This window comes from Cupressus sempervirens, chromosome 3, assembly GCF_028749045.1.
Source record: "Cupressus sempervirens isolate cs-2001-9-10 chromosome 3, ASM2874904v1, whole genome shotgun sequence".
Classification (NCBI taxonomy): domain Eukaryota; kingdom Viridiplantae; phylum Streptophyta; class Pinopsida; order Cupressales; family Cupressaceae; genus Cupressus; species Cupressus sempervirens.
Window position 1 is genome coordinate 388,276,543 of NC_143120.1, and position 23,344 is coordinate 388,299,886.

Genomic DNA, 23,344 nt, shown 5'->3' on the forward strand with positions numbered 1-23,344 from the left:
CTCATTCTGATGTGATCCTTGCTTGATTTGATATGTGTTCATAGCCCTTGTTTTATTCTGATCAACCAGATGTGTAATTGCTACTCAATTCACTAAGTCTTTGATGCCCCTATTGTTTTCCCTATTCTACAATTTTCGCTATCTGCTTAGCAACTTCCTTAACTTCTATTCAACAACATAAAATCGTGGGTTCTAAGCCTTCTTATAAAGGTTTTATAGACTTAGGGTTAGGTATGGATCTACAATCCATATTGAATCTTTAATTCTCGCTCATTCCTTGCACTTTTCTCATTGGTTGCATGCCTTCTCCATTTTTCTTATTGGCTGCATGTTGATTGCATAAGAAATATAAAAGATTCATTCTTGTCCTTATTAATCCTTTGAAATCCTTCTATGTCGGCTCAATTTACATTTGAGTTTTTGAAGGCACAAACTCATATGTTAATTCTGTGCAACTCGACACATACTGGATTACTGGTGCTCAGCACATGTTTGATCCTGGTTTTCTTGACGCCTATTACATTCTGTCTTGCTCAACACATGTATAGTTCTAGCTCACTCAGCACATGAAGCATTTTGACTTGCTCGACATCAACTGTGACTCGACACCTATTGGAATTTTGGCTCGTCACATACTATAGCTCAGCATATATAGTGTACTTAGTTTCTATATGAAAAGTGATTAAGTGTGTTGACACTCAATTGTCAAAACCATTCTGAGACCAACAAAATCTTTTGTGAGGAAGTTAATCACAAAGAAAGACATTTCACTTCCTGAAGTTAGAGACTATGAACTAAGAGTGAAACTATGTTAGTGATATGGTAATGATTATTTGGGTTTAGGATTGTAAGGTTCAATGACCTTACACAAATTGATGAGGACCAAGATGTGCATTTAGTCCAAGTCCCATCATAAGAGGTAGTTGACTCCAAGAATTCTAGTGGTGGTAAGTAGTGTCTAGCATTTCCATCTAATAATCACTAGTACATTTTGACAAATATGTGACTAGGTGACTAAAAGTTTTAGTCACACCACTAAAACTTTTGGTCACATGACTAAAATTGATTATATTCTACTATTTCTTTGCAATTCACAAGCATAGATGACTAAATAAGTGACTAATTTAGTCATTGGGTAAAATCACAAGGCCAACCAAATAAAAATGACTAAATAGTTAGTCACTCATAATCAATCACTCAAAGCAGACAAGAGCCTATAACACAATGTTAAATTGTGAGCCTTTCTTCTGTGGTTCTTGGGTTCAATGCTCCTTGAGATTAATACATAATAATAATTTATTTTAATAAATAATAAGAAATAAATAAACATACTCAAAGGCTTCAGCCCTAATACATAACTTATGAGCCCTAATAAATAATAAGTGTTGTTATTATGTATATTTCTAGATTAAATTGTATCAAATTTTTTAGTTAGCATTATGGAGGTGCATATGCATATTTATAAAGCCTAAAGTATTTGAAAGTATTATGAAAGTTTGAAACGATAAAAAATAAAATTAATATTTTATCTTTTATATATATATATATATATATAAAATTATAAATATCTTAAACTTGAAATTGTTTTTAAGAAATTATCTTATATAAAAAATTAAGGCAAAAATATTTGAGAATTAATTATACATATCACTAAATAGATTATTTATTATACCATAAACTAATTACTTACAATAAAAAATAAAAAATAAAAAATAAAGGAAAAAAAATCAATTAATTTAAAATAAAAATAAATGAATTTATTTAATCTATTAACTAATTTACAGTAGAAAATTTGGGTGGATATAAAACATAAACCAAGATCTAATCTAAATTAAATTCTAAAATGAGGAGAACTGGCGGGCAATGTTCTTCGCACGTCTGAATGTGCTTTTCACTAAACTAAAGATGGTTAGTGCCAAGCTTAATGCTCTTTCTAGTCTTATGTTTGCCCTAGACCTTCGCTACTATCAGATTTGGATTTGATGAAAGGTAAACAACGAGATCTATTGCCCTGGCACAAGTAACACAAAAATGATTCTTTATTGCCCTAGCAAAAATAATGATTCATTATCATTGTAATAATCATAAGCTATTTGGTGATTTACAGCTGATGCTCCTCCTCCACTTTGACAAGAATATTGTTGGTATACAGATTTGTCCTCTCTTGTTTCTTGTGAAGATATGACTCTTAATGTTTGAATGATGAACAATATCTATTTACAACAGTTGAAAAGCCATTCTCTGATTACTGGCTTCTCTCTGAATTGGTAGGTACATCTCCCTATGTGAATGATGTTCAAGGAATTGTGTTTTATTCCTAAAACTAATGTGTGGTATGCTCTTAACCCGAGAGCAGAAGAGGCAAACCAAATTAAGCCTAACTAGAACTTAATTTAGGCAAGAAAGACTTCTAAATGCTGAAACAAATTCACGTATCCACACCTCTTATGAATCCATAAATCTATTCGCATAAGACTAGAATAAGTTAAAATTCAAAATTAAACTACGCCTAATAAATCAGGAAAAACTAACAGAATCCTTTCGTCAAATGAATTATAACAATACTTATTATATTTATTTGTATTTTGGGAAACAGGGGAAATGAAACTATGTTCTTACTTAGTTCTCTATAATACAGAAAGGAAATACTAACTAATCAAAATATCTACTAGAATGAAAAATGATTCAAACAAAATACCATTCAATTGTCTCTGCAACAAATAGTACTTCACACAAATTTTTTTCCAACCTTTCATTAATCATTCAACTTCATGTGTATAGAGTTGAGAGATGACCATTACAATGGGAATTTAATTGGTTCATCTTCTGAGGATGACAAATGGAAAGATGCCAGTTTGTTGTTTTACAAAATTTACAAAATTTGCAAAATTTACGTCAAAGAACGAAAAGGGAGTGTCAAATGAATTACTTAGATTTCTTCCCCTTTTTAGTTTTCACCCTATATGTTTTGGTAGCCACTATAATTGGGATCATTTCTTTGTGACTAGGCACATGTACATTAGTGAATCTTAAGAGCCACTTTGAATGTTCCTGAGCCAACTCCTTTACTGTATTTAGATGACTTGTCAATTCTCTAGCCGCCACATGTATGTATCCACCAAGCATCTGCAACTCTACCACTCTATTTTGACCACTTGAAGTCATTCTAGATAGATTCCTCAAGTACGTGGAGAAGTTATTTTTCATTACTTCTATCCCAATAAGAGCTTTTCCTTGCCCATTGTTTTTTGGGTCAGTGTGTAATCCTCGCATGAGTTCAAATGCTCTATCTTGGATCTTCTTCACCTTTTCCTTTGTTACTATGAGTCCTTCTTCAGCCTCTTGAATCATCTCCTACTTGAATTGCATGTTTTGAAGCCATTCAAATAGAGGCTCAGTCCCCTTCTTCTGAATATTCACTTCAACTACCTCTTTTTCCTTCATTTGGATGACCATATTTAGGAGAGAAATACATTCGTCACACCTTGCCTTTTCTGCGGCCAAAGTTTTGTGATTAGAAGTAATATTATCCTTCTCAATTTCTAATTGAAGGATAGCATTCCTAATTTGATCAATCAAAACAACTCCATCTACGTTGAATTTCTCAATCCATTCTTTTCTAATCTGGCCAAAATGCCATCCTTTTGAAGCTGTGAGATGAAGGCTTGCACTTCTTCTGTAGTAGGGTTCTCAGTAGCAGGCACACCAGTAATGGTTGCCAATGGAACAACTAGTTGCCTGATAAATCTTTTTAGTTCTTCAATCTCAGCTTTCATTCTGATTTTTGACAATTTGAGGTTCTTCAATTGTTCTTCTATCACCTCGTTACTTGATCTCCATAGGCCCACCTTTATATCATGCATGGCTTCTCTGAGATCAATCGAATGCAGAGTGAAATCTTCAGGTGTCATGTCCTCAATCCTTTCTACGTTATTTGGCTTTGCTACCTCCATTGTTAAGTGTCCTATTTCTGGATCTTGCCCAAGTATTGATAAAGTCTTCTGCTTCTTAGCTTTCACTACTGTAGATCCAGGGCGAACTTCTTGAGACACAGTATCCTTTACAGGGATACTCTCCTCTTTCCTCTTTCTTTTCCTTTCTAGAGTATCTTCTAGCCAGGATTATGTGCTGATTACTTTAGAAGTATCCCCAAGTGATTCTATGCTAAACATCTTCTTCCTCACTGGAGTCACTAGCGCTGAAGTAGCAGAAAATGGATTCTTAGGATCCTGAAATAGAAGCCTAGAAGAACTCAAGACTTTCTCTTGCTCTTGAGTTTTCCTTGTGGCTTCATAAGATTCAGTGGATTCACTGCTACTACTTTGTTCATCCCTGATCTCTACTATTAGAATGGGGGAACTAGTCAACTTCAAAAGGGGAGCACTTGCAGATGGAGCAAGGCTATGATGATGAGATGGAGTAGCAGCCACATGAGGAGGCAAAGCTGGAATGGTTGTTCCATCCTTCGGCTCTTTTGTCCCTTTTTCTTCAGTACCAACCTAGGCTCCAATCACTGGTAGGGAACCTCCTTGGCAAGTTGGAGCTATTAGAATATTCTTCTCCAGGGGTTGATCACCTCCTCCTGCAGATTGAGCAGGTCCTGGAGTAGCTAAAGTTGTAGCACTAGGTGTGACACTTTGAGAAGAAGTGGGAGTAGCAATGGATGGTGAAGCTTGAGTAGTCTTGCTCCTACTCTAGCCCTTTTTTTCTGTCCACTTGACCCATTTCTCAGTTCTTTTGATAATCTGAGCCATCATAGCATCAAGGTTTTTCTCCACATTGACATATTGGTTAGAACTGATTGGAGTATTTCTCAATTTGGTCAAGTATGTATTACTATAGATATTTTTTCCATCATCCTCTAGGTCTTCCACCTCTAAGTTAATGCCATATGTGCTTATTTGTTCTATTGTGAGTCTAGCAAAGGCATGGTCTTGGCTCTCTAGCTCATCTTTGCAATTAGCCCAGTAATCTTCTATAGTAATTACACATTTGATGATGCTTCCAATTTGAAGCACATCTCTAGCATACCCATTTGGATCAAACATGGGCCTTATCACTCCATACTCCTCCAGTATGTATTTGTTCTTGAATGCTTTGAGCATGTTCTTCACGTTTGATCGAGACTCACAATTGTATGTTCCAACTTTTATGGGAAATTCATATCTCTTTTTCTTCAAACTGGTGCTCAGTGTATACACTAATATGTTAGCAAGAAATACTAATCTATTTAAAAATAAAAGCATTAACTAACACAATTAGTATAAACTTTAGATGAGACAAAGTCAGGTCCTCAAATGAGAATATGAGCCATGGATAGGCTCTCTCAATGAGGATGACCACTTGATTAGTAGATGTGTCCTTTGATATGGATTTGGGATGTATGATTAAGCTTCAAAATGCTTTAATGGAGATGGATTTGGGATTTTTGGTGTGGATATGTGAAAATAGTATGAACTTGGCTTCTCAAACTGACATGGTAACTTTAGCTTAAGGATTGTGATAAAATGGCTTGGGAGGGGATCCAATTCATAGGCTAAGGGCTTGAGGGATGGAGGGGTAGGATGCAAGGATGGAAAGATGGTGAGGGAGGGCTAGGATGCACTCAAAGGGGAGCACATGGATTGTTCTTGTTTAGCACCAATAGGGAAGTGACACTTGTCACAAGGAGGATGAGTGTGAGAGGATAGGGAATGGGTTGGTCAAGGGCTTGATGAGCGTGGTTGAGTATGTAAGAGTCATAAGTGAGGATGTAAGAGTCATTTATGGCTTTGTAAGAGCATTCATGGTTTGGTGGTTTGGATATTTTGAGGGGAGACTTTGGTTTGGTTTAAGAAAGTCTTAAGCTTGTTTAGGAATGTGCAAATGATTAGGGGATGGGTTAGGCTTGGGTTAGGATTAGATTAGGGATGTTAGAGATGTGCAAGTGGATGATATTCATGAGGGTGGGTGAGTTAGTGGCTAAGCTTAGTTAGTATGGGTGGATGGGGTGGATTAGGCTACATGGAGGATTTAGGATAGTTTTGAGGGCTTTATTTATCAAATAGATTTATTTAATAAATGAGAGTTTTGGAATTAGATAGGAGAATAAGATTAATTGACAAATAGTGGGTTATTTGATTTATCAATTAGGACTATAGATGATTAATTAAATTAATCAACTAGGGGATGGCAAAGAATTTAATTAAATAGGAATTTAATTAATGATGCCTTTAGAGATAGCTAAATAGGATTATCAAAGCGGTGTAATCAAATTTAGGTGTCTACATTTTGCCCCTCTTTGACATAGTGTTGAGACAACACTATTTCAAAGAAGTTTGAATGGAGATTACACAAGGAAGGATTTTTTAGCAATAAGGTTGCCCTAGTCTCATACAAGAAGAGGAGAGACTAGACTTGGAGATGCCCCCTCAAGAAGGCGATAGGGAGAGAAGACGAGGCTCGACAGCTTCTTGAAAAGAAAAAGAAAGTGAGACAAGCAGAGATAGAGATTGGCAAAGAGAAGGGGCAGAATTAGCTCAAACTCTCATGATGAGAGAATGATAAAGGGAGGTCAGATGCACAAGAGGAAGCAAGCGTAGGACGATCCAGGATTGGGGGGGAGGAGTGAAGGGGTGGAGCACGATGAAAGGAGATGAGGAGGAAGGGATGGATGATAGGAAGATAAAGTGGTTTGGATGGGGGATAATGGAGATGAAAGGAAGTACTACCACATAGTTGAGCACTAGATTTAATATAGGAATGTTGGTTAATTGCCAAGGTTACTAAGAACAAGGCCTGTTCACCAACTTTCCAGAGGATGTACGAATGGATGCAAAACAAACACACAAGGATTGCCCCAGCATTGCACATGAATCCCAGAGGAAGCAGCGTGGAACCGAGACTGGGTAACCCATAAGAAGAAAAGAAAAACAAACAAAAGATCAGATCAAGACCTTACGCTCAAATTGTCCCATTCGTAGCATACCATGATAGGGAAGATTGTGGCAACTGTGAGGACCAGGGAACAAGGAGAGTGTTTGGAAAAGATATGTGAAGACCCAAAAGGGGAGAAGCCAAATCAAAAAATAAAGCAAAAATTTAAAAGAGAACCGTTTGCCAATGAGATGGGTAGGATGAGGTACTAACTGACCAAGATCAGACAGGAGGAAAGCTATATCCTACAAGGATCCATCAAAGAGTACCTAAGCTGAGGCATAACACCTTGGGGAGAGGAGATCGAGCTGAAGGATGCAGCAAAATAGCTAATCAAGATTTGTTACAAGTGTACAAAGTTGTTTGGTGTTGATTTTGCGAGAGGAGAATGTGTTTTGGAAGGGTGGGATGACCAAGAGGGGTAGGCAGGGCATCGAGGTGGGCTATAAGGGGTGAAGAGGGGGCTAGAAGGGGTCATTTGCAGTTAGATTGAGGAGGAGATATTGTTGATTAGGAACTCTGCAACGGAGATTACGATGGTGAGTATTGGGTGACCAGAGCACTGAGTGGACATAGTGCGATGAGTACGAGTACGAGGGATGCCTGATCGATCGGTAGGGTCTAAAACCTTTTCATGATTTTTGTTTATGCATGTGTTATATCATTCTCACGAAAGAGAAAATGCGATCTCATAGGTACGGGTCTAGCAGGAACGTGAGCGGGATCAGCGGGATTGTGATCATGCAAAAATGGCGTCGGGTTGGAGGATGTCGGGGTTTAAATAGTCATTTGCGAGAAAGCAATCCCAGGATGGTATTTCATGTGAGAACGGGATAGAGTTAGCGAGATCGCGTCCAATGATGAGGAACGCGATTTAGATAGTAGGAACACGTCCCTGTGGGTTAAGGTCATTGTACAGTGAGAAAGGGGTTAAAATGGGATAGTGTAGGAACATGATCCCACGAGATCAAGGGTCAGCGGGATCGCTAGCTAGAGAGATTGCGGGAACATGCTAGCGGGATCGAGGAAAAAGGTCAAGGGATTGAGAGCAGAGTCAACATCACGATCCCACTAGAATATAGGTCTGTGGGAACACGAGAGGATAGGATTTGTGGGAACACTATTTTCACGGGAACGCAATTTTTGGCAAAATAAAGTCAGAAAAAGTCAAGGTTGAGGGAAGGGAGGGTGTAGGATAAACAAGAAGATAGAAAACTGATGGTTGGATTGGTTTTGGTTGTATGTAGTGGTCGCTGGATGCATTAGTGTCACGGGAGCAGCGAGTAGCAGTGTTGCACACAGAAGAGATGCTGATGTCGATGGACTGGGCGTGGGTCGAGGCGATCGGGCTAGGCCACCTAGCGAGGTTGCCCCATACTCGTACTTATATGATGATGGTTACAGTGTTGTGCGAGAGATGGCACAGTGAGACAACGATGTTTCACCTACCAATGGGGGAGATGATGATGACGCTGGAGGATGTGTACTAGATTTTTAGATTGCCAGTGCAAGGGACGCCAGTCATGGCAACCAAAGAGATGATAGTAGAGGCGATGGTGCAGAGACTGATGGGGCCTAGAGTGGAGTATAGGATCCAGAGGGGATAATTTGCATTGGACGAGCATCTAGATTGCGTGACGGCAGAGAGGCGGATCTACTTCTATGTGCTAGGGTTGGTTTCAAGGTATATTGTCCTAGATACAGGTGGTACAGGTGTGACGCTAGCATTGATTCCAGTGGTGATGCAAATTGTGGATGTAGTATGCCTAGCGACATGGGGTTCTTTGATGTTGGCCAAGCTATACCGAGATCTTCATCAGGTAGTGTACCAGGGTAGCGACTGATAGGGGAGGAGTATTGGGTTCCTGACACTATCACAGGTGTGGGCATGTGAGCATATTACAGTGCTCAAGCCATTGGGATGCAGGGATAGGAAACCAGAGGAGCTAGTGGCATACAATTGGGCGGAGCCTTTGACATATCATCATACAGATTCAGTGGATTATTGGAGAGTGTGAATTGATGAGATAGTAGTAGTGGTGTGAAGGCCATACATGGGCCTGGGACCATGGGTAGAGGAGGGAGAGAAACTCCCCTACACCATTTCTCCATGCTTCGTGTTCGAGAGATGAGAGCACATTGTAGAGTAGTATAGGCCGGACAGGGCACTACAATAGTTTGGGTGGCAGCAGGTGGCAGTGGGAGATTCGCACTGGTATCAGCGAGTTACCCATGAGCCGGTGTCGATGTACGGGCCATCCTTGCAAAGGGATGGGTTGTTGAGGGTGTGGGGAGAGTTGGAACCGTAGCAATGGGATTGGCTCGGTGGGGCAATAGATGCAGGCTCCACATAGGAGTACCGAGATACTTTTGTGAGGTCGAGACCAGTGGGTAGAGTATAGGGTACAAGGGCAACGGCGGTAGCAAGGGAGCTAGCCCAAGTAGCCCAACAGGGGTGATATGTAGTGAGGGGGTTGCGGTGGCACAAGAGGAGGAGCCTGCCCGTCAGAGGAGGATGGTGGTGGGGGTAGAGAGGAGAGAAGAGCCAACAAGGAGAGCAGAGGAGAGGGGAGCCAAGCCAGAGAGAGGAGGAGAGAAGGAACAGGGGCGACAGAGGGCGACAGGGGGAGAGGTAGGAGGATCATCGGCCGGGGGAGGAGATGATGGGTTGGTGGACCGATACACCTCACTAGATCAAGCACACGTAATGATGAGCCAATTTCTCTAGGATACTCAGTAGGAGAGAGATCAGCTCCAGGTAGAGCGAGATCAGTTTAGACAGGAGCAAGATACAGCCGAGGGGCACGCAGACAAGGCAGGGGTGGAGGTGGGGAGGCTATAGATAGAGGTGGGCCGGATGGAGGGAAGGTTGGATACTATGACTGTGGAGAGGCAGGGGTGTAGGCTAGACTAGACGCCCTCCAACAGGAGTGAGATAGGTTGGTGGTGGAGGTGGCAACCTTACGAGCACAGGTGGCAGTGGGAGGGGGTTTGGAGGAGCTGCGAAGACTGCAGGCAGAGATGGAGGAGTTGAGGGAGAGGGTTGGGTTCTACCGGGGGAGGTACCATGTTGTAGTGCCAACATCACAGATTGAGCATTACAGGCAGCCGACTTGGTCATGCACAATAGGTACCCACACGGGGATGCAGGGAGGAGGGGAGAGTGGATGGAGCACTGGGGGAGAGAGTGCAAGTGGGTCCTGGCGCATAGGGCATAGTTAGAGGGTAGGGTTGAGCTAGTGGCATGGGATGGGAGAGGAGGCAAAGAGCTCTAGGATAGGGGGAGGACTGATGGGGCCACCACCGCCACCACCACCAGCACCAGGGGCTGAGACAGGGGCACAAGAGGAAACTGATGATGCAGGGACGATGGGTTGACCATCGATGAGCAAACATCTTTTGTTTGGGATACTAAGTATCATGTATATATCAATTTTTTGGGACACATTTTGTGCGGGCTCAGACCCGTTTGTACTATATGGACATTATACACTGATGGAATTTTATTCTTTCATTGATATATAGATATGATGATTCTAGTGTTTATATGTGTTATGGACTGGTGGGGTTTATGTATAGTGGTTGATAGTGATATTTTGATGGTATTGCTGACGATTGGTGATGCAACATGTGACATGTGCTATGATGTTTTAATTGTGCTGACAGTTTGTGATGCAGGATGGAATTTTTGATGACATTGTATATATGGTATAATATGATTTTGATGTGATTTCAGCTATGATAGTGCAGATATGATGTGATGTGATTTTGATCTATGATATCGCAGATGTGATGTGATTTCATGTGATCCTTGATGACATGTTTTTCCTTATGATATTGTAGATGTGATGAGATTTTCTGTATGATAGATATCATGTAGTATGATAGGTTTTGAATATGATCCTGATGATGTGATGTTGCTTTATGATAGATGTGATGTGATCTCGGGAAATTGATTGCTTTGGAGAGTATTTGATATGATGTTGTATGATGATAAGTACAAACTATAAAATAAGTGACAAATGTAAAATGAATCGCCAATTAAGGATAATCAACAGATTTATGATATGGAAAAGAATAATGTTATGACATTTTAACACAAACTAAAGATGGATGAAAGATCTAAATGAATTAAAAACCAAAAGAAAATGGAGTATGATTTAATGATGAACTACAATGCTAAAATAAAACCTATCCTAATGATAAATCTCAACAAGGCTAAAATGAATCATAATCTAATGCTAAAATGAACTATAATCTAATGATCAATGATAATGCTAAAATGAACTATAATCTAATGATGAATGACTTATGTTTAAGATGAAACTAAAAGAGAGAATAATAAACTTATGATATGCTACAAAGAACACAAACTAAAAGATAGACCTAAGATTTTATGATAAGCAAGCGGGAATAACATAAAAGACTGAATGCAATGATATTCTGCGATATGATAAAGAATACAAGCTATGATAATACAACATACGAGTTTTAGGAGATGTGGGACAAACAATGATAGTGGAATGAGATAACCAATGTTTGACTTATGATAGCATTCTATGATATGAAAAGTGATCATAGGAGATACTGACTCTAAGGAGAATAATGTTGGAAAAAGAGTGACCAACAAACTCACAGTCACGAGGATAGCAGAGATTTCTAAAGCTAGGATAGCAACTTATGATAGGGATCACATCATGATGAGAATAAGATAAGAATTTATGTTCGAGGCTTTGAATCAAATGATTCTGAGGGTGGAAAAAGTGATAGTTCAAGGGAGAGAGGTGATGGCAAGGAGGAAACTTGAGCATGGAGTACTTCATGAGGAAGTACCACTATGTAGTGTGAACACTTAATTTGATATAGGATTGTTAGGGATCTGCCAAGGTTATGAAGAACATCAAGGCTTTTTTCCCAAAATTCCATAGGATGGACTCAAATAGGCACACAAGGATTGCCCCAGCATCACACATGAGTCCCAGAGAGATCAGTGTTGGAATGACGCTAGATGATCCACAAACAAATGATATTACCCAAGTGCATCATGTTTTATCGAAAGATGAAAACATGTTGGAAATATGCAAGGATAATATCAAACTGACTCACAAGCAGCAAAGACTGTGATCGAAACCATCCTCCTTAGTTGTCCTAGTCAACACACACCATGATATGAAATGATTATGGCGATCTTGAGGATGAAACAACAAAAGATTCGTGGAAACAATCAACCAAAAAGAGAAACAACAAAAGACTCCGCAAAGTGAACAAGAAACCTTTTTCCAAAGAGATCAACTGGTGAGCTACTAATGGGTTGCAACAAGACCTAGACAGTATGTACAAGTGAGACTAGTTAAGGACATGGGAACTCGAGACTAGATAGCAAAACATAGTAGTAGGTATATGCATGACAAGGGAAAGCTTAGGATGAGGAGATAGCATTGTTATAATACATGGTTTTGTTGAGGTGGGTTTATGTAAAGCGTGATTTATGTACAGGGGTCCGAATACTACTGTATTCACTTAGGTACGGTATATGGGAGACAAGGGTTAGTGCAGGGGGTATGAGACACACGTTATATGGGTCGTATATGCTACATATGGTAAGGATAAAAAGAACAGAATAGGGTAGCTCTAGTAGAGTACAATGGTAGGATATATCAAGTATGGTACATAGGATGCTATAAATAAGATGGGATGTTACATAGTGCAAAGTGCTAGAGGATGATGTTGCGAAGTATGGTGAATAACGATAAGGAACACCTTGGAAAAGTGGGTGGGATGAGTGATAAAATATGGAGGGGTGATAAAGGGGTGTGTATCAATGATAGATAATGGAAGGGCTGTAGTACACTTGGCACCTATTTGCTAGATTTTCACCAGGGACCTATCTAAGGCGCTTGAATTGCCAAGTTTTCACCATTGGATGCTTTATTTTTGCTTTATGTCTTTTTTCTTTCCTTGATTTTGCAAACCCTGTCCTTTAAGCGTAGAATTTATTGAGGTGGATAATGTTAGTAGGATCATTTAGGAATTCACCTTCAAGGATAGATAGCTGATAGGCTCCTAAGCCAAAAGATGCTATGACCACATAAGGACCAAGCCAGGTGGGCTCAAACTTGCCTTTCTTTTCTTGGTCATCTTGAACTTTCATATTCTCTTTAAGGACCATGTCACCTTCCTGAAAACTGCACGGATGGACTTTCCTATTGAAATTGCACTTGAGGTTACTTTGATAGACCATGAGATGGTCGTAGGCCTATTGTCTTCTCTCATCAAGTAGATCCAGTTGAGTAAGTCAAGCCACTCTATATTCCTCATCAGATATCTTTCCTCGGAGAGAAATGTAGAGTGATGGGAGTTCAACCTCAATAGGTAGGACTGCTTTAGCACCATAGACCAAGGAGTATGGAGTTGTGCTAGTGGTTGTATGGAATGAAGTGCGATATGCCCATAGGGAAAAATTAATTTACAAATGCCAATCACAATGGGAGTCATTGAAAACTTTCTTGAGGATTTTGAGGAGGGTTTTATTAGTTGCCTCAGCCTGACCATTACCCTGTGGGAAATATGGGCTTGAGAAGCGATGGTGGATGCGAAGGGAAGTGCACAATTCCTCCATATTTAGGTTTTCAAAATTACCTCCGTGGTCTGCGAATATGGTAGCTGGGATGCCAAAGCGACATATGATATGATACAATATAAACTTGGACACTTGAACTCCCGTGGCCATAACAAGGGGGACTGCCTCGACCCACTTAGTGAAATAATCAATGGCGGTGATTATCCACTTGTGCCCTTCTGAAGAAAGTGGTACAATAAGACCAACAAGATCAAATCCCCAACAGGCAAAAGGCCATGCTAGTGCAATGGGTTGCAAGTCCTGTGCTGGAGCCCAGATTAAATTAACATGTTGTTGACAAGGTAAACATCATTTCACAAATTCACATGTATCCTGTTCTAGAGTAGGCCAATAATATCTAGCTTGAAGGATCTGCTTTGCTAGCACCATCCTACTTGTGTGAGCACCACAAAGTCTAGCGTGTACCTCTTTGAGAGCCATCATAGCCTCATTTTGATCTAAACATTGAGAGAGAGTATCATGATAACCATGATGATATAGGGTATGGGCAATGATAGTGTAATGGGAAGCTTTGCGAATAAGGTTTTGGCGTTGGGTTCATGTGAGGTGAGGAGATATGATACCATTTAGTAGGTAATCATGAACTTTGTGGTACCATGGAGATTGGGGACCAACCAAGATACAAACCCATGTTGATTCATCATTCTCATATGTGGGTTCATGTAGCTACTCAACCAAGAATTCATACTGCATAGCTTCATGTGGTATTTCTAAGAGAGAACCAATAGTAGCCATAGCATCAGCTGCCTTATTCTAGAGTCAAGGTATCTGTATGAACTAGATTTGAGTGAAATGCTCCTTTAGTTGGTCAACTAGGTATTTGTAAGGTAGTAATTTTTCATCCTTGGTTTGATATTCATCCAAAGCTTGTTTGATGATAAGCTGAGAATCACCATAGACCTGAAGCTCTGTGATATTCCATTCAATGGCAATTTTGAGTCCTGCAACAAGGGCCTCATACTATGAAATGTTATTGGTACACCAAAATTGTAGCTTGAAAGATTTAGGGATATAATCACCTTGAGGTGTAACCAAGAGTATGCCCACACCAAAACCATGAGATGTATAGGATCCATCAAAATATAGCTTCCAGAGTGATTGTTTTTCTATCAAATAGAGGTATTCGTCTAGAAATTCCATGATGAGTGGGTGATCTGCAACTAAGGGGGCATCAACCAAATGATCTGCAATAGCCTAGCCTTTGATAGCCTTTCTATCAACATACTAAATGTCAAACTCACTGAGAAGCATAACCCATTTTGCCAGGCGTCTGGTGAGTACTGTACAAGAGAGCATATATTTCAATGGATCAATCTTTGATATCAGTTGTACAGTATGACTCAACATGTAGTGACGTAGCTTCTGGGTGGCAAACACTATTGCTAAGCATGCTTTCTCCATTGGTGTGTTGTTGAGCTCATAGCCCACTAATGTTCGACTAATGTAATAAATAGCTCATTCCTTCCCTACATCGTCAAGTTGTGCTAGCAGAGCACCTAATGCTATAGGAGTAGTTGTGATGTACAATATGAGTGGGCACCCTGCAACTGGAGGAACCAAAATAGGTGGATTAGCTAAGTATTGTTTGATGAGCTCAAATTGCGCTGGCAAGCTAGGTCCCATTGGAAATTTTGATCTTTCTTAAGCAAGTGAGTGAAAGTTTGACACTTATCAGCAAGCTGAGAAATGAATCGCCAGAATAATTGGAGTTTTCCTTGCAAAGAATGAAGGTGCCTAAGTGTCTTAGGAGGAGCCATATCCATGATTACTTTGACCTTCTTAGGGTCAATCTCAATACCGTGCTGTGACACAATGAAGCCTAGGAGCTTTCCTGAAGTAACATTAAAGACACACTTCTTTGGATTTAGCATGAGATGATATTCTGCCAGTCGGTTAAACACTTCCTCAAGGTGAGATAAGTGGTCCAAAGCATTGAGATATTTGACTAGAATATCATCCATGTAATCCTCAAGTATCTTATGGATTAGGTCATGGAAGATGACTGTCATCGCATGCTGGTAGGTTGCCCCAGCATTTTTTAACCCAAAGGGCATCATATTGTAGCAGAATGTGCCCCAAGGTGTAGTAAATGTTGTCTTATGTTGATCTTCTTTTGCTATACAAATCTAATTATATCCAGAGAAACCATCCATTAGTGACAATAGTTCATGACCTGCAGTGAGATCCATAATCATGTTGATATTTGGCAATGGAAAGTCATCCTTTAGACAAGCTTTATTAAGATCTCAAAAATTGGTGCAAATTTTGATATCACTAGAGGGCTTGGTAACATGTACCATATTAGAAATCCATTTAGAATAATCTATTGGCTGAATGATTTTAGCCTCCAACAACTTCTCTAGCTCTGCTTTGACTAATAAAGCCACCTTCGGGTGCATTTTTTGAAGTTTTTGTTTGACGGGCTTGGCCCCTGGATCTACGGCCAAATGGTGTACAACTAGTTTGAGGTCCAACCCCGACATATCTTGATATGATCATGCAAAGTGGCCTATATTTTTACGGAGGACTTCAAGAAGAAGCTCTGCTTGTTTAGGTGGTAAAGAGGCTGCAATGTATGTGATATGTGGTATCTCTATCAGACTGATATCTATAGGCCGAGTTTCTTTTGTCAAAACTGAAGATATAGGAGGTTAATGCTCCTATGGGGGGAGGATGAAATCTCCATCCTCAAGTGCCTTTGAGAGGTTTTCACCGTTGGATACGTCCTTTATTTTTGTTTCATTTTTTGAGTCACCCAATGGCACTCTAGAGGAGTTTTCACCATGGGATGATTTTCTCTTATCTTTTTGCTTTATTGTTTCTTTTGGGATTTCATTTTTGCAACTAGAGATTTCCTCCTTCCCAAAGTAACATGTAGGATCCAGCTTGTAGACATATGTCGATGGTGGAGGCGGCCATTTATGTGGCATTTCTACCCCCATGAATTTAAGGAGCATGTGCTCAGTAGAGAACTTGTCAACATGAATGACACTTGGTTGGTCCCAATCTATGAGTTTGGGGTGAGCGAGGGGCAGGCCTATGAGATTCAAAGATAACTGGCAGAGCACAGAGGCTCCAAGGATTATTTCATCAAGGAAAATATCATCGTAAGCTTTCTTTTCAACTTCCTCAGGGATGTCTTCAACCTCAACGAGAGTGTTTTGGATGTTCATAAAGGCATGGCCTTCCATTGTAGTGCCCCTAGTTGCGGGGAGTCCATAGCCTAAGCCTTTGGTTTTCTGCCCTTGGTGTGCTTCTATAGGCTATCTCATACCTAATTCCTGGTAGCCTAAACCACCTCCTTGATAATCTCATTGCTCCATGGTCAAGTAATGTGACCGGGGATATTTCTATTTAAAGTGATCAAGAAGTGCTTCACTTTTAGGAGGTGGCTCGTTGTATACCCATGTGTTAATGTCTAGTGTCTTTTCTACTCCATCAAGGATACCCTTGGTGACAAATGTGGTAGGGCCCAACTGGTGAAGTCGAGAGGTGCTTTCTATTATAGGCCCTTGATGTATTGGGCATCCTTGAGTATGTGGGTCAAGTGGTAGAGCGCCAATAGCAAAACCATCCGTGAGACTATACTCACCACAACCTTGGTAGTTGATTTTAACTGTGGAGAGAGTGGAGGCTGAAATGGTGTTCGAATCATGGTAGATGCCAGAGGAGTTGGCCATAGTGGTGCCAATTTTGATCCCAGGACAGTGATTGGTGTATGAAGCTTCAACCGCATTGCAATAAGCAAAGGGTTTAGGATTTGCGTGGATGGTTATCTTAGTGCCATTATGCAAAAATTTGATGCACTGATGATATGTGGATGGAACGGCCTTCATGGCATGAATCCATGGACGACCAAGGAGGATATTATACAAAAGATTAAGATCAACTACATGAAAAAGTGTTTCTTGAGTGGCTAGGCCGACTCTGATAGGGAGCAAGATGGTTCTTTCAGTAGTACGCTCCAAGTTGTCATATGCCTTGATGGTGATCACCTCATTGATGATATCTGCTTCAGTATATCTTGCCTGTTTGATGAACTTTAGAGTACATAGGTTTAGGGCCGATCCATTATCTATCATGACATGCTTAACTGCAAAGTCAGAAACCATAACAACGATGCGAAGTGGGAGGATGTGATCAGGTTAACCTGCTGGGATATCAGTGGTTTTGAAGGATAGGGCACAGGAGGCTGAAAGATGGCCAACCAAGTTGCGAAACTCAGTGGCATTAATGTCGGAGGGGATGCATGACTCACATAGAGTGTTGTCAAGGATCTCTTGATAAAGTGGGCTTGTCCGTAAGAGATCTAGGATGGAGATCTGGGTCGACGTGTTTCTAAGGTGTTCCAAGATGTTATATTGTGGCCCTAGTGAAGGTGATTCTGATGGAGATGCTCAAGATGGAGGTGGTCATGTTGATGGTGGTCTAATTTGTGTGGAAATAGGTGGACTAGCTATATTGAGTCGTGTCCGATGGGTAGCAACTGCACACTGAGTGTCTAGGCCTTTGATATTGATGACATTGACAGATGGTTCAACTTGGGATATGCAACCAATTAAGCTACCATAGTCTAAGTATGCTGAGGTATAATTCTGAGACATGTCTTGGTTGTCACCTTGTTTACCCAGAGCATTGTTAGGTTTTTTGATAGGAGGGTTTGCAAGTGCCTTTCTCGGGTTGGTGTTATGAGGAGGGAAAGCATTTTGATACATCATTAATCCTACATTAGGTGAGGGTTGTGCTCCCACTGTGATCTCTTTTTGGTCAATGAGGTCCTATAAATAATCCTTAAGTTGCATGCATTTAAGGGTAGTGTGCCCTTTGACACGATGGAATTTGCAATATTCGTTATCTTTGTACCAAGATGCTCTAGACTGATTGGGTTCCAAAGGTTGCATTTGTGGATACCGAACAAGGTTGTCTTTGGCTAATTTTTTGAAAATTGTATCAAGAGGTTCCCCCAATGGGGTGTATGTTCGTGGTTTCCTCTGAACATGGGGTTTACTACCTGCCGACAATGTGATAGCATTAGTTTGATTATGAGGAACCTATATTTGCTGATGAGTTTGCACGGGTGGCTAGCGATACGTAGGATGTTGCTGTTGATAATTTTTTTGTTGGCAAAATGTGGTGGGAACATTGGTAGCTGCCCCAACAATATGGATCTGTCAAGTGTCAGTAGCACCATCTGTTACTGTATTCTTTTTTTTGTTCCAATATCGAGTTTTGTCATTGCTCGACCCACAGTCCTGGGTATTTTCTTTGTACAATCTGATGACACCATCCTTAATGAGGCCTTGCTCGAGGCCTATTCTTTTTTCTTTGATGTCCTTGTATGTTTGCAAATAATTCATAACCATATGATGAGCGAGGCTAGGGTGTGCGTTGTTTATGAACATTTTGACAAGGTGGCACTCATGGATGGTACAAGAGATCCTTGTTGTGAGGATCTGCTAGTGTTGTAAATACTCTGTGAGGCTTTCCCCTCCTTTTTGTTTTACAGATAATTCAGTCTCAACAAGATGGGTATATTGAGCAACAAAGGCCTCAGAAAGTTCTACAAAAGTTTTAATAGTACCTTGAGGGATACGACAAAACCATTCCAAGGCTGGTCCTACTAGGCTTTTGGGAAAGAGCCGCATGAGGAACACATCATTATAAGCTACCTCCTGACAATGCATATAGAATTCCTTAACATGAGTGACTGGATCACTCTTCCCCCTAAATTTGTCAAACTTGGGGGTCTCAAAATGTTTAGAAAATGGAGCCAATGTGATAGTCCTGTCAAAAGGGTATGGGCAATCATTTTCAAATTTGAAAGTTTTGGTATCTGTCCCATCCTTGAGGGCTTTGAGAGCATCTTTCATCTCTTTCCATTCAGATTTTACAGGTGGAAGAGCGGGTGCCCCCGATCCAGGTGCCCCCCATGTAGGATACATGCCAGAGCCTGACATGTGATATGGAGAACTCTGATGACCATATGGCGTCTATGGAAAAATGGTTTGCATAGCCGGTGGAGTGGATGCTATGGTTTGCTGGGATGTGGGTTGTGCATACTATTGCATCTACTGAGGTAGGTGTGGTAGATAACTATGAGGTTGCTGTCCTATGAGGTGGTTCTGTGTGGGTGCTTGGGCATACTGCTGATGTGAAGATTGCAGCTAGAACGGTGGTAATGCAGATGATGCATATGCTATGCTTTAGGAATATATACCATGCCCAATATATGTGGGTTGCATGCCTGCTTGAAAGTAGGACTGATTTGGAGTAGGTGCGAGGTAGTTAATTTGTAGCAAAGTGTTTACTATAGAGAACTGCAATGGCGGTGGATTTGGGCTATTGCCTAGAGGTGGCATGGAGAAATAGTTGGTGAGGGGTGGGAGTGAATAGCTATGTGAAGCGGTGGATGATAGTGTCGAAGGTGTGAACGTGACTGTAGTGCTAGGTGGAAGACTAATGATATGTGCTTGTGTCACAGCAAAATTCCAAGGTCCCAAAGGAAAAGTGGCCGAAGAGCTTTGGCTAGTTACAAAGGGGTTGATAGTGATGTTTGGTGGGATGGAGGATGAGGTATTGGACCCTAATGGTGGTATTTGAGTAGCAAATGGACTAGATGCAATATGGGGTGGAAACGAAAAGGTAGTGCTACTAGATGCAAATGGAGGATTTGGTGGAGTGAAAAAATGGGTGGTGGAAGCAGATGCAAATGGTATACTTGAGGTTGGTTGAGATGTAGTATGCACTAATGGTTGAGTGAGAGTTGGATGAGTGTTTTGTGGAATGGGAAATGGCACCTGGGTTGAGGGGATATTTGGGTCTGCTGGTTCTACCTGAGGTGGTTGCCATCCAAACAATGGGTGAGTAGGATCTGTTATGTTGATAGGTGGTGGACGTCCAAACTCAAAGACACCAACATTGTCTCGTAAGAAATTTTCCATGATGGTTTCCTTGTTTCGATCTATGATGGCATTTATGATAGTAGCATGACCAGGTTGGTTCATGAAAGCCTCAATATCTATGGATGATCCTGGTTCTTCTAGGATTTGTGGTGGTGGGTCTGATGGTGTTATGGATACCACAGAGTATGGCTAAGCTTGAGATGTGTTACCACTATGACTAGGATCCATGTCTTTTTTTCGTGTCTTCCTACCAAAATGTGTGGTGGGTGGCATGAAAGGATGCTTCTCCTAAATGTAGTGAGGGATGATACTAAGGGTGTTAAAAGGATGTGATGCTAAGTACAAGAAGCTTGTGTGTTCCTAAAATATGAATATGGGAAATGTGATGGTGATGTGGGACACCAAAAGCAACCTATTCCTAGACAAGTGTTGTGTTTCAAGGATACTTAGGATGATGAGAGATGTGATGCAAAGATTTTCTAAGTGAGTGAGGAAATAACACTGAGATTTTAACAATGCAGATGGAGGATTCTTCTTCAAAAACCTAAGATGAGAGGAGATGGTCTAACTTCAAATTCTTGAATGGGATAGTGCAATTACTAGATGAGAGACAAAACCTATAAGTGTGTAAGTGTGTGCGAAAAAAAGGAAGGATCTAATCAAAATGATTAACAATAGAGTTTTCGATAAGGCTTGTATTAACACCACGTCAAAGGGTTAGGATGGCTTGACATGAGATACTTCCAAGGATTAAGAATCACAACCATGGGGTTCTTTGGAGGTAGTGACTATGCTAAGTATGCCCTATGCTAGGATTGACCAATTTTGGCAAACATTCATTCAACAAGTAAAAGATCAAGCAATAGATAAGAACAACCAGATAGAAGTTTTGATTCCCAGAATGTGATACTTGTTCCAAGGAGTGTGTATGTTTTTACAAATGTTTCGAGCAATCGCTTCAAGCACATGAACATCCTAGATGGTTGGCTACAAAGCTAATAGATGGTTTATCTGGGGAGTCCTCGATATATGCACGGTACGTGAGGCCCAAATCCATAGATGAAACCAAAAAGATGTCACACAGCCAAGAGGAGCTGTAACCCACTTCCCCTCTTTCACTTCTCAAGGGTATAAAGTTCCTTGAGGCTTAGCTCGAGCAAGAAAATCTTGATCCCAAGAGAGGTCTCTTTGGATTCACCTCTCGATCTTTATACTCCATTGGAACGCTGGAGTTGAGGTCATCCCAAGGGGTGATGAAATCCCCAAGTAGGCCTCCTAAAATTTAAAAAAGATTTTAGATCCTAATCTTATGCACCCAAGATGGCCTCGAAAGATGACAAGGGGAGAGAAGACTTGGATGATCTTGGGTTAAAAGATAGAGTTCTTTTCCAACTGACGCTTAAGTTTTCTGATCTAGACTTTGCAAGCACACATGTTTAGGATGCAAATGTTCAATTCCAACTTTGAGATGCATCAACAAAAGAAAATGTGATCGAAGAATGGATACACAAAGGAGAGTTAAGGTCAACAAGAAAGTAAACCTGCGCGCCCAGAGGCCCTCCACATCAAGTATCGGTTGATTTTCTTTAAGGCATTCAAGATTGAGTGTGATTTTGTTTTAAGCCCAAAATAAAGATGTGGGTAAAGTTTGATTTCAAGCTCGCACCTGAAGGCCCTCCATGTCAATTGATTCTTGTTCAGTTTTAAAGCACAAACTTGAAGTGTGATCAATTTAATCTAGATTTTTGGACATTCAAGAAATCTTATAAGTTAAGACAAACCCTCAAAAACTAATTAAGTAGAATTCGATCATGGAACACTTAACGATCTCTTAGGAAAACCCATCCCCATATATGGCACTGATATTGCAATCAATGGTTAGAATGATGGGTGATTAAAGAGGGTGATTCTAATCAAAAACTACTCGATTTGACTCTTGTTGATTTTTTTTTTTAACTTAACCAATTTAGTAAATATTCAAAAATCAAACTTGCCTAAGTTGCATGCAAAAGAGAGATTTGTTTGTTCTTTTTAACACACAAAAATGAAGTGTTTGATTTGTGGGGTTTTTAGACATACAAGTTCATTTTTCCTATTTGTAAAGACAAATGACAACGACTTTGACAAGACCAACAAAAAAAAGGGAGCGTTCTCATAGAGAAAATGTGAGAAACAACATTCCCGCTAGGGTACCCGCGTTCTTGCAAGCGGGTTCGTGATCCCGTTGGAGTTCTTGTTCACGAGAATGACAATCTTGCCACGAATCTGGATCGCGGGAATGACAGGAAAGACTGTTAAAAAGAATTAAAGTCATGAGCCAAAAACTTGAGAGCTCTTTTTGATAGAGTGATCCTGCGGGTTTATGCCCTTACAACGTTCTCGCAAGCGAGAATGAAAATCCCACTGACAAAAATTTATTACAATCCCGAGAAGTTTAAGATAGGAAATGGTAAGGCAGGAATGATGATCCCGCTATTTCTGAGGTGCATTTCTGTGGTCGCGAGGATGCAAAAATTTTTGTGTTTTTGACCATTTGCTAGGTGAAAACCAAGGACAGGGTTGGGAGTGTGTTCTTGAGGCATTCAAAGTGGTCCTGTAAGCAAAATCAAAAGGTAACACAAACAAGATATATTTCCATTAATGTTAGCTTTGCATGGTTAATCAAAACATGAAAATGAGAAATAAGCATGTAAAACTAGCATAAATGAAGATTAAAAATGACCCTGCGGGGTCCCACCAAGCGTGCCAAAATGTATACACTAATATGTTAGCAAGAAACACTAATCTATTTAAAAACAAAAACATTAACTAACAAAACTAGTATAAACTTTAGATGAGACAAAGTGAGGCCCTCAAATAAGAATATGAGCCATGGATAGGCTCTCTC